Genomic DNA, 12,864 nt, shown 5'->3' with positions numbered 1-12,864 from the left:
AATAATAATAATTTTTAAAATGAAAAAAAAGAAACAAAGCTGGATATTCCATGATAGATTTTTGCAAGACCAATGATGTCAGAGCAAATGCAATTTTCCTCCAAGACAAAAGGTGACCATGCACATGGACTTTTCTAGATGGAATACACAAAAATCAAAGTGACTCCATTGGGAAGATATGATTATGAGCAACTAAAATGAGACTTGGAAATGATTGGAACAAACCATTGCTCATATCATTCAGGTCTGAGTTGAAGAAAAGTAAAACAAATCCATCAGTACCAAAATACAACCTTACATCTATCCCACCTAAATTTCAAAGACAGATTTGAAGCATTGAACACTAATGACAGAAAATGTGACAAGCTGTGGGAAGACATCAAGAACATAATTCTTGAAGAAAGCAAAGGGTAATTTAAAAGACAGTAAATAGATAACAGTTGAGGGAAGAGGAGACTGTAGACTTCCTCCGAAGCACAGAGTAGCTGAAAAGATGGAAGAAATAATGAATTTAAAGGGCTAAATGGAAAATTCCAAAGAGAAGTTTGAGAGACAATTAAAATATTGTAATGAAAGGTGGCAAGACGTAGAGTTAGAAAAACCAAAAATGCAAAACAAGCTCAGGATACCTTACACTGAAAGAACTAAAGAAAAATGTCAAACCTAAGATTGCAATATTGAAAGATTCTTAGGGGCAGAATATTGAATGATGCAAGAAGCACCAAAAGAAGATGGCATAGGACACGGTGTCACTGTCCCAAAAAGGACTGGTTGACAATCAATCATTGCAGGAGGTAATATATCATGAAGAAACAATTCTGTTCAAGAAAGACGTTCAAGCTGCCCTGAAAGTATTGGCCCAAACCAGAGCCACATGAATTGACGGAATACCAATTAAAGTGTTTCAACAGCTGATGAAGCACTGGAAACACTTTTTTGCTTATGCCAGGAAATTTGAAAGACAGCTACTTGGCAAATGACTGGAAGAGATCCATATTTGTACTCATTTCAAAGACAGGGAACCCAACAGAATTCTCAAAGTATAGAACAATATCATTTATATCATATGCAAGTAAAAGTTTGCTGAAGATCATCCAACAAAATTTTCAGCAAGCCATTGACAGGGAGCTGCCAGAAGTTCAGGTCAGATTCAGAAGAGGACATGGGACAAGGCTTTTCATTGCTGACATTAGATGACTCTTAGCTGAAAGCAGAGAATATGAGAAAGATGCTGACTTGTTTCCCATCATTATTCCAAGACGGTGTGGACCATAACAAACTGGAGAGCCTTTAGAAGAGTGGGAATTCCAGAGCATTGCCTTGTGCTCAAGGAGGAATCCGTAGGTGAGTTAAAAGGCCGTTGTAGTAATTGATCAAGGTCATAGTGATTGCTTAAGAATCAGGATTGCATTCTCTCACCATATTTACTCCATCTGTAAACTGAACAAATAATCAGAGAAGCTGGATAATAAGAATAAAACTGTGGCATCTGCTGTTGAGGAAGGCTTACCAACCTGCGGTACACAGGTGACACAACCTTGCAGAAAGTACGAGAACCGGAAGCACTTGCTGATGAAAATCGAGAATTGTCATCTTTAGGGTGGATTACAATTCAATGTAAAGAAAACCAAAATCCTCACAACTAGAATAATAGGTAGCTCTATGATAAATGGAGAAAATACATAAGTTGTCAAGGATTTCATCTTGATTGGGTCCAGAATGAATGCTCATGGAAGCAGCAGTCAAGAGAACAAATGACACATTGCAATAGGTAAGTTGTTTTACACAAGATGTCGTTAGAGTACTGACAAGCAAGGTTGCTACTTTAAGGACTAAGCTGCACCTAGCCCAAGCCATAGTGTCTTCAATTGCCTCATGTGCATGTGATAGTTGGATATTGAATAAGGAAAACTGAAGAAGAATCAATGTATTTTAAGTATGGTTCTGGCAAAGAATATTGAAAGTACTATGCACTACCAAGCGATCAAACAAATATGTCTTGGGAGAAGTATAGCCAGAGTGCTCCTTAGAGGCAAGGATGGGAAGCCTTCGCCTTACATAATGCAGACAGGTTATCAGGAGAGAAAGATCCGGAAAAAGAACATTATGATGGTAACATCGAGGAGTAGGATAAAAGAGGAAAGAGCATCAGATGGGCTGACAGGGTAGCGGCCAAATGTGCTAAACCATAGAATCACTTACAATGATGATGCAGGACCAAACTGCGTGTAGTTCTGTTGTACACAAGCTAGCTAAAAGAACAAAAAGAGCCCCCAAGGAAAAAGAAAGAGGGTGTCTTAAGTTATGCTTAAAGTAAAATAGTGTTACAGATGCTGCCAATGAAACAACGGTGTGACATGGTTCTTACCCACGGCTAAAGTCAGGGCTTCACTCACTCACCTCCATCGGTGGACTTTGACTCATACTGATACTACATAGGTCTTCATGACAGGAGAAAGCCTAATGTGTCTCCATTGAGTGACTGGTTATTTCAAACTGCGGTCCTTGCAAGTTATCAGCCTGATTCCTAACCACTAAGTCACCGGAACTCATTAGTGCCAAGGCCTAACCTCTCATCGATCCTGTAACAGAGAACCCTCCCAAATGGGCTCATAGGCACCGGCATGCGTTGTTGGTAGTTGCCACCGAGTCAGCTTCTGGCCTTGTCCTGCCCCATCCCGACAATTGTTGAAGTACTGTGTCAATCCATGTAGTATTATCGTAATATGATCTATTAGTCTCTTTGTAGGAATTTGATTAATGTTATTTTGAATGTTATTCATTGGGTGCACAATTGTTAATTATGATGATGACTTTTTATATGACTTTTCATATTTTTGTTCTTTATATTACTGTTTATCAGGATTTTATGCTTTTTCTTGTTGGTTTGTTTTGATGAGGTGTTTGCTTTCTCTTTTGACATTCATTTGGTTTTTGATATTTCATTCCAAATTTAAATCAGTTTTTGTCTTTAGTAAATAACTGAATATCTTCTCCTTTCAACTATTATTTACATTTTTCCACCTTTTTAATGTGTTTTTGGAGTTTCTTCCTATGTATCTGTTATCTGTGGTACATTATTTTTGTTCGTTTGGTTCCACTGCACTCGGTGCCTTGCTTCAGCAGGCTGATTTCTGCATAGTAAGAATGATACGATAGTTTTGATAGATGATAATTTTAGGTCACTATCTGTAGTTGCTGTTGATTCCATGTCCAAATAATTCCTTTTAATGTTGTTCATAAGGCTGGTCCTTTTCCTTCTTTCTTTCTTCCTTCTTTCTTTGTTAAGAAAAATTCCTTTAGATTTTCCTGTCTGAAATGATTTTATTTCTCCTTGATATTTGAGCGATAATTTAACTGGATGCTAGGATTCTTGGTGGCAGTTGATTAGCTATAAAAATGTTGAAAACATCGAGCCATTGTCTTCTGCATGCATGGTTTCCATAGAGAACTCTGAGATGATTCTTGTCAGTTGGCCTTTACAAGCGAGTGTGCTTTTTTTCTCCAGCTGTTCTCAGAATACTTTCCTTTTCATCAATGATAAAGAAGATGATTATGATGAGTCATCATGATTTGGGGGTGTGGGGCATCAATCTGTCTGGAGTTCTCTGGGATTCTTAGATAGTTATTTTCTGTTCTGCCACAAAATTAGGAAAATTCTTTTTAATATTTCTTCCATAGTTATAGTTAATATTTCTTCTTTTTATTTTAGGGTGTTTATCAAATGTAGGTTGTACCTCTTGATAGTGTCCAACAGATTTCTTAGGTTTTATTCAGCTTTTTAAATCTTTTTTGAAACTTGATCTTCTTGAATTTTATTCTCCAGACATTTCTTTTTGAGATCACTGTTTATTTCCACTGTTTCAATCCTTCTGTTTTGTTCTCTCAAAGTGTTATCCGATTTTTATATTTTAGTATTTTTCTTTTGAATTTCTATTTGGAGTTGTTTAATTTTTTCTCATTTTTCATTTATTTTGTCAAATTGATCTAGAATTCCCTGAATTCCTCTATCTTCTCTTCTGTTTCTTCTGTATTTTTTATCAGATTTTTACTCCCACTGTTTAAAGCAACTGAAAACCATTACTCCATCGTAAGAGGATCTAAAACTTTCTTTTCTTCCAATACTTCCTGCAGGTCTGGGACAGGTTGCAGGCTGGGGGGAGGGTGAGGAGGCAGACATTACTTAATGTGATTTTGGTAGCCAGAATCTCTAATTCTCACCAAATTACTTTTCCCTGCATGGGTATGGTAGGAAGGTGGGGATCTACTGATAGGGACCACTTGTGAGTAAGTATGAACAGAACTCCCTGGAGTACCAACCTGTTTCATAAAACAGACCCTCTGAGAAGCAGGAGGAAGGAATACAGCACATACTCTGGACCAGAGAACATTTAAATCCTGGCTTTGAGGCTCAATCTAAAGTCCATGGGGAGTAAAAGGCGAAGGTCAACAAAGCCAACATGAAGGGAAAGTAGAGACTATCAGGAACACTGCCCATTTGCCTGCTCAAGCTGTTTTCACTGACTTTGTATGTGAGAGCAGGGCTCAGAGGTTATCTGTGTGAAGGTCAACAAAAAATCGGGTGATACTATAGTGAATCTTGCGCCTGTGGAAAAATTGTCAAACTCTCCTGTGCTGATTTCTCCCGTGACACAGGCCCAACTAATTACTCCCCCACCCCACCTCACCCCCGGGCTAGGTCAGCCCCTCAATGTTCCAGGGAAGTTTCATCTCCATCCAGCCCCAAAGATGTCCAGCTGAGTATCGGGAGTTAGCCTCCAGCTGATCAGAATTTCCCTTATTAAGCCAGAGTATAGTGACTAGGCAGAGACTTTCTTAATCTAATGGTGTGGAAATTTACTTATCTCCAGCTAAACTTGCCCATCCCATCGCCAGTGATGTTGGGATCGAAGTGTTCGTGTCCCCACAGTGTTAGTGCATATGCCTGTGTGGAGACAAAATGCCAGCTCCACTTGTTCCATCTCCTCGGCCAAGGTCAGAAGCTCTGAGTGGAGGAGCAGTTAGAAGGTGTCCAGCTGAAACCAGATTTCATGGTTTTTGAGGACTCTTTAGGTCAGTTTTTCCCTCGGAAACATCAAGCTATCATTGAAAGAGGGATCTGATCCTCGGACAGGGTCCAGAGCTCAGGTTTCTGAGTCTCGTCAGCCTTTTCAAAAGTGTCTTTGCAGAGGGTTTCACAGAGGCTCCAAATAGGAAGCCATTGTGTATGTGTGTGTGTGTGTGTGTGTGTGTGTGTGTGTGTGTGTGTGTGTGTGCGCGCGCGCGCGCCCCTCTGGTCCAGGGTCTTCCTCCTCCTCACTGCGGCGCACTACTTTACCCACACTGAGGAGCTGTGGTGTGATGTCAGGAACATCATACCTGCAGAAATCAAAGTGGATCAAAATGGATGTCAGAAGAGATGCTGAAATTTTCTCTTCATTATAAAGTAGCAAAGGCAATTGGAAGAAATGATGAAGTCCAAGGGGAACAGAAAATTTCAAGGGGAAGCTTGAGAAGACAAAGTAAAATATAATGAAATGTGCAGAGATCTAGGAAACAAAAAGGAAAAACATGCTTATCCTATGTTAAAGTGAATTAACTCAAGACAATGTTCAAGTCTCAGCCAGCAATCTTGAATCTTGGGCACAATTTTGGATGATGCAGGAAGCATCCAAGGAAGTTGGAAAGAATACGCACTCTCCATGCACCAAAAAGAAGTGCCTGGCATGTCACCATTTCAAGCGGTAGCAAAAGAACAAGAACGAGTGTCACTGAAGAAAGAAGTTCACGCTGCCCTGAGGACACTAGCCAAGAACAAGGCTGCAGAAATTTTTGGAAAACCAACCAAAATGTTTCAACAAGCTGATGAAATACTGGAAGCACTCACTGGTCTATGCCAGGAAATTTGGAAGACAGCTACTTAGCCAACTGACTGAAAGACATCCAATTTATATCCGTTCCAAAGTAAATTAACCCAACAGAATGAGTAAATTATAGAACAATATCAATAATATAAAAGGCAGTTACATTTTTGCTGAATTTTTTCCAGCAATGGTTGCAACATTGAAAGGGGGCTTCCAGAGTTTCAGACTGGATTCAGGATGATGTTTACTTGAGGCTCATTGCCTACAGCGAGGCACTGTATTGTGTGGATCATAGCAAACTATGAATAAGCTTGAGAAGAATGGGAATTTCAGAACACTTCATGGTGCTCAAGCAGAACTTGTATATAGATCAAGAGGTAGTAGAGTGAACAGAACAAGGGCATATTGCATGATTGAAAATCAGGAATTGTGTGCCTCAACATTGTGCCCTCTCTCCATACTTCATCTCTACGCTGGGTAAGTAATCAGAGAAACTGTATTATATGCAGGTGAATGTGGTATCAGAATTGGAGGAAGGCGTATTGTTAAGCTGTGATATGCACATGACACAACCTTGGAGAGAGTGCAAGGACTTGAAGCATTTGCAGATGAAGGTCAATGATTACCACTCAATGTAAAGAAGACAACAGTCCACTGGCCCAAGAGGTAACTTACAACAGCATGATAAATGGACAGAAATATTAAGTTGTCAAGAATTTCAGCATACTTAAATACCCAATCAATGCCATATGCATACGGAATTTAGATGATGAATGCAAAGACCAAAGAAGAATCAAAGCTTTTGAATTATGTTCCTGGCAATAATATTGAAAAAGTGCCATGGATTGCCAAAAGAACATATCCATCTTGAAGAAATACAACCAGAATGCTCCTGAGAGGTAAGGTTGGTGAGACTTGGTCTCAAATCCTTAGGGCATGTTTTCAGGACAAAGCAGTCTCTGGTGAAAACCATTATGCTTGGTAAAGTAGAGGGACAGTGGAAAGGAGGATGGTTTGAAGGTTTTGAACCTCATAGTTTGATGCAGTACTCGCAATAATGGCTGAAACATAAAAACAATTGTGAGGATTGCGCACGGCTAGATAGTGTTTTGATTTGTTGTTCATAGGATTGCTGAGTTGAAACCAAATTAAATACACCTAAAAATGACCCAAAAATCCCCTCAATTAATTAGTAAAATGTCTAATTTTTATTTAAATAATTTTAAAATTCACACTTAAAAGTGAAAAAATAAAATGTAATTTATTCCAAAAGCAATTTTTTTCAACTAAGGATCTGTGAGTCGGTTGCTTGATTATGTAAGTTATACTATATTTTATATAATTGCATTGGACTTGCTCACTTTTTAAAAAGTATCTCCAGTGCTAGTCAGTAAAATATAAATACCTATGTTTTTAGATCTTAATTAATATACTTTTACTCTTGGTTACTAGGTCGATAATAGAAGAGTACTTAGCTGTTACTTTAAATCAGGGATCCTTTGAAATACTAAAATATACTGAAGTTAAGCACACACTGCAACTTTAGTTACCTGGAAGCATCAATAGCACCACCTTGGGGTGCTCAGTATTTCTAAAATGTGATAATTTATTGAAGTGTCAATGCATATTCTTTATAGTGACATAATTTTTCAAAAATATAATTAGGTCTAAATAAAACTGAAGGGAAATACAAGTCCTAAACTTGTATCATTTTTACTACAGCATTGCTTATATTAGAGGGGGGGGTGGAATTAGTAAAACTCCTGCCTAATAAATTATACTAACAGTGCAGCTTACTGCCTATTTTTGCTTTTCACTGTCAGGTACATAGATCATTGAACTTCTGTATTCCTGTGATGTTCAGCTCAGTCATAAATGTTAAAATGTGTGCATGACCTGAATCACGTCTTAGCTTACAATATAAAGGTGGATGAGTACTTTATCACACTTTCCTGTCCTTTGTGTTACCATTCAGTGACTGTGGAAGTTTCATCATCTCCTGTCAACTTGTGAGGAGCTGAAGTCTAGCTTGTCAATCAGGTCAGAGCTTGACGACCTCCTTTGGAGGCATAAAGGAAAGAAATAGCTCACTGGAGGCCAGGCCACACATTCTGTTTGTCTTACTGCTGACAAGTCACATGGAATGGAGACCCCTGATGGAACCAGAGCCCTGGAGCTAGAGGAACCACATGGAGACTTACGCCAGCACCGAGATGCTTCCACCACCATTGCATCCACAAGATTTTCCACCCACTGGCCTGTGAGCTTCCTGCATTTGATGTCATTACATGTGTCGTGAGTCTGAAGAGGAAATTATAGACTGGTATCAGACATAGGAGCAAATATCAGACTTATGGACTTGATTTGGACTGGGCTGGGATGTTTTCTTAATATGTATTTACTCTTTGATATAAGGTTCTCTATTACACACATATGAGTGTCTATGAATTTATTTCTCTAGTCAACCCAGACTAACACAGCGACCCCTCAGAGAGTGACTGCTTGGTCTGAGAAAGAGGAAGACACAGAGAAGATTTGTGAGGACTATCCCCATCAGACATGCCAGAGAGCCCTGGTTTTGTTTACTTGGTTGATATGTTGAGGCCTTATAATGAACCACCTCTCCAATTGTGGGAATCATTTCTTTGAGAATTAATACCAGGGTAGCCCCAAGGAGTTGGGGGTTAATGGTGTCCCAAATGCCCATCTCCTCCAATATGCTACTCTGCTGCATTTCCCCCAACTTCTCCCTTGTGTGTTTTCCCTCGTGGCAACGTCCCACAGAGAATTACACAACTTTGAAGTCTCACATCATGAGTGTTGGTCAGTCCAAAATTTGAAGGCCAGACAGAGGTGATCTATGCTCAAGGTCCAGAGGTAGAAGTTAACTTCCAAATGTGACAGCAGGTCTACTTGCTTCTACCGAAGTTCAGTCAGGAAAGAGGTATGGCTTTCCAGGTGAGTTCAGGTGTATTAGAACTGTGCAGTTGTACTGGTACATACAGACCTCATCCCCCACAAAACAAAGTATAATGTCTTAAGTCTCACACTCTACTAAGGCACTGAAAGATGCCTACAAAGAAAGAGTGTGGTTTGGTTCACACCTCTACAAAGGTCAGGTATTAATCCCACCATAGCCCTATTCATTAGTGCATTAGAGACTTCCCTCCAAAAATGAGAGTATAGTCACAGGTGTTTCCACAACAGGCCCAAACACTGCCTAATATCTTGTGCTGTGGTCACCGTTGTTCTTATGTTAGAGCTCATTGATACAGCCATGATATTGATCCATTTTGTTGAAGGGATTCCTATTTTTGCTGTCCTAATACTTTATAAAGCATGAAGTCTTCCTCCAGGGACTGGTCTTTCCTGACAACATGTCCAAAGTATACGAGAAGTCCTTCTATTGAGTATTCTGGATGTACTTCTACCAAGACAAATTTGTTACTTTGGCAATCCCTGGTACTTTTAATATCATTCACCAGAGCCACAATTCAAATGCACCAAATCTTGTTTGGGCTTCCTTTTTCAATGTCCATTGCATATAAGACAATTGAAAATAACATGTCCTTGATTTTCAACACTTCAAAGATTTAACAAATGCATGCATTGTTTGATCTCTTGATTGCTGCTTCCATCAGCATTTATTGTAGATCCAAGCAAAATTAAATCCTGAAACTTCAATCTTTTCTCCGTGTACCATGATGTTCCGTGCTGGTCCAGTTGTGAGGACTTGGGTCTTCCTTGCATTGAGTTGTAATTCACACTGAAGGCTGCAGCCACTGATCTTCATCAGCAAATGCTCTTCAGCAAGCATGTTTGTGTCATCTTTGTATTGAAGGTTAATTCCTCCAATCCTGATAACGCATTCTTCTTCATATAATCCAACTTCTCTGATTATAGGATAAGCATACAGATTGAATAATTGTGGTGAAGGGTTACAACCCTGATGTACATGTTTACTGATTTTAAATCATGCAGTATTCTGGGTTTTTTTCACACTGCCTTTTGATCCATGTACAGCTTCCCCATGCGCACAATGTTGTGTTCTGTAGTTACTATTCTTCTCAAGGCTACCCACAGTTTGTGATGATGCGCATTCTAATGCTTGAGCAGAGTCCATAAAACACAAACATTTTTGGTATTCTCTACTTTAAGCCAAGTTCCGTTTGATGTCAGCAACGAGATCCCTAATTCCATGTCCTTGTCTGAAGTCGGCACAAACTTCTGGCAACTCTCTGTCAATGTACTGCTGCAACAGTTGCTGAATGATCTTCAGCAAAATTTTACCGGCTATGATATTCATGATATTTTCTATATTTTTTTGCATTCTGTTGGGTCACCTTTTTTTGGAATGAGTAAAAGTATGGCTCTTTTCACATCAATTTTTAAAGCAGATGTCTTCCAAATTTTCTGGTATAAACCAACGAATACTTTCCAGTGCGTCACCAAACCATTGAACTGTTTTAATTAGTATTACATGAATTCCTGGTGTCTACAGTGCAGAAATATACTGCTAAGTAATTACATATAAACGTGCCATAATAGTTGATTTTAACTTAGGTCCTTCCCCTGGTGTTTCTAGCTATTTATCCATTCAAACTGGAACTGAGAGTAGATTATGCCCTTGATCTGAGACTCTCTCAAGGAAGAAGCACAATGTTAGGTTTTCCCTGATGCATAACCATTTATTCATTCCCTTACCTTCACTTAATATGTATCCTTTCTTCCATTTGTCATTTATTTTTACCTAAACTTTTCCACATTGGAAAAGCATATCAAGTTCCGCTGCTGTGCCAGTCTAGATTGCTGACAGGTAGACCAGTCTAGAAATTCTTTCTTGAGGCCATTCCCATTCAGGCTGAGTGGGGTTAGATAGATACAAGGCTAGTGGGCTCTCAGGACCACTAAACAACACGACATTATTCAGAGTGAAGTCCAGATGAGGACAAAGTACAATCCATCCCATCAGGGCATTGGGAACGCTCTAATACAGAATCACAGGTTTAGTATAGTCGCTTGCTGAAAAGTCACCCTGGATCTGGCGCTCAAAGAGGCATCCCTTGTCCTGGGCCTCACAGCGTGATGTGGGGAATCGCTGTACTGTGGCGCCAGCATCCTCCCCCAAGCCCTGTTACCTAGATCTTCCTGAGAAATATAGGAATTTATCCAGTGATAATCCTCCCTTTGCCCCTCTCATGTTGAGTGTGAGGATATGCTCATGAATGCATGAAGTCAAACCCCAGGCCTTTATATCTTCCCATTTGTATTAACAAATATTTCAACTCATCATTCTAGTTCTCTATGAAACAATTACTCTGAGGGTTTTATGCATCATAGAATGCCGATCTAATATGATGTTTCCTGGACTGCTGCTGAACCCTGTGGGCTGGAAAGTATGTATCCTGGTCTGTGGAAATATAACTTGGTGGCCAAAACTGGTACAGAAGCCTTTCTTCTAATACCTTAATGGTGTTTTTAGCATATGTATGTATTACTGGGTATGTCAAGCCCAGTCCACATTGCTTATTTCTGTAAGGATACATTTGTTGTTCCCTGGTGCATTGGTATAACATAGGCCATTTGCCAGCTAGATGTAGAGCCTTCCCCACCTCAGCCCCTGAGAGTCTGCCCTGTAGCCATCTGCAAGCTCTGTCCTTCCTGCTGGCACACAGAGCAATCCTTATTGCATTCTGCATCTCAAAGGGTGTAAGAGATGTTTCTAGATACAGACTAGCTCTGCATTGCTGCAGCCCCCCAGGTCCCCTCATTGGCTGGACCCAACTGGTCACCTCAAGGGAGCATACCAACATGTCAACTTGCTGGTTTCAATCACCTTTTGACACAGGAAGGGGACTCTTCTGAAGGATAGGTTCAACATGCCCTACTTTGATACACCTTTCAATGAACATAATGTTTTCCATAGTTCCTTGCCCACACAGGTATTTCTTTAATAGTCATGTTTTCCATTGCCTGACCATATAGGCAGGCCAGTGACCACAGCCTATGAATCAAAAAAAATCCAAACATATGGGTCCACAGTCCAACTCTGTCCTCACAGGTAGGAAAGCAGCATGCAGGTCATTGTATTGAGCTCACTTGTTCCTGCCTTCTCCCATCATCTTCCTGTCTGCTGATCTTAATGCAGTAGCCTTCCACACCAGATGTTGTCTATGCGCTTCGAGGCTGCTGTCTGTGAACCACGTAGCCTTCTGCTGGTCAGCAGAGAGTAGTTCCGAGGGCATTATCCATGTGGCAATAGGGTCCTGGCAGCTTCTCAGGGGGGTTCCAGTTAGGGATTATGGGAAAGGAGTCTACCAGGTTGTGGAAACAGTGGGGGCTACTGTGCATCCCCTCAGTAGCTTGTTCCTGTATTCACCATTGCCATTTTATTATTGAGCTATTTGGGGCACGGACTTCCTTATTTGAGTGTTTATCCAACGTCACCCCAAGTATTATGAGTCTCTCATGTCTCATGATGATTTTATGTCCTTCCGTCATTGAAGCATTCTCAATTAATGCCCAGGAGCAGTCAAGTAATTGCCTATCAAAGGGGGTGTAACCTGCTGAGCTTCTGGAGACTGTCTAGTCTAATATCCCAATGGTCAACAGAGAGCAGCATTCTCAGGTTTTTGCCACAAGCTCCAGTCCACATAAGCATGTGTGGCGGGGACCTCCGAAATCCTGACTGAATGCGGATCATAAGGAGTACAGGCAAGTAGAGTGAGATGTCCTCCTGTGATGCAGATATGGCCTGCTGTTGCTCAGGAACCCATTCAAACACAGTTTCCTTTCAAGTGGTCTATGGGTGGGAGTTAGCAATATTTGTAGATGGAATATGAATCCTCCAAAATCCAAATAGACCACCCGAACACTGGAGCTCTATGTAGGCAAAGTTGCTTGTTCTTGGTTACCTCCAAAATGTCTCGGTGGGTCCTGCCCACGTTCTTCTCGAGAATGTCACCATTTGGTCAGGGCCCTGTGTTTTTGCTGGCTTTCT

The sequence above is a fragment of the Echinops telfairi genome, unplaced genomic scaffold (genome assembly GCF_000313985.2).
Source record: "Echinops telfairi isolate 266 unplaced genomic scaffold, ASM31398v2 ScPeMD7_7469;HRSCAF=8507_1, whole genome shotgun sequence".
Classification (NCBI taxonomy): Eukaryota; Metazoa; Chordata; class Mammalia; order Afrosoricida; family Tenrecidae; genus Echinops; species Echinops telfairi.
This window is presented reverse-complemented; position numbering follows the sequence as displayed.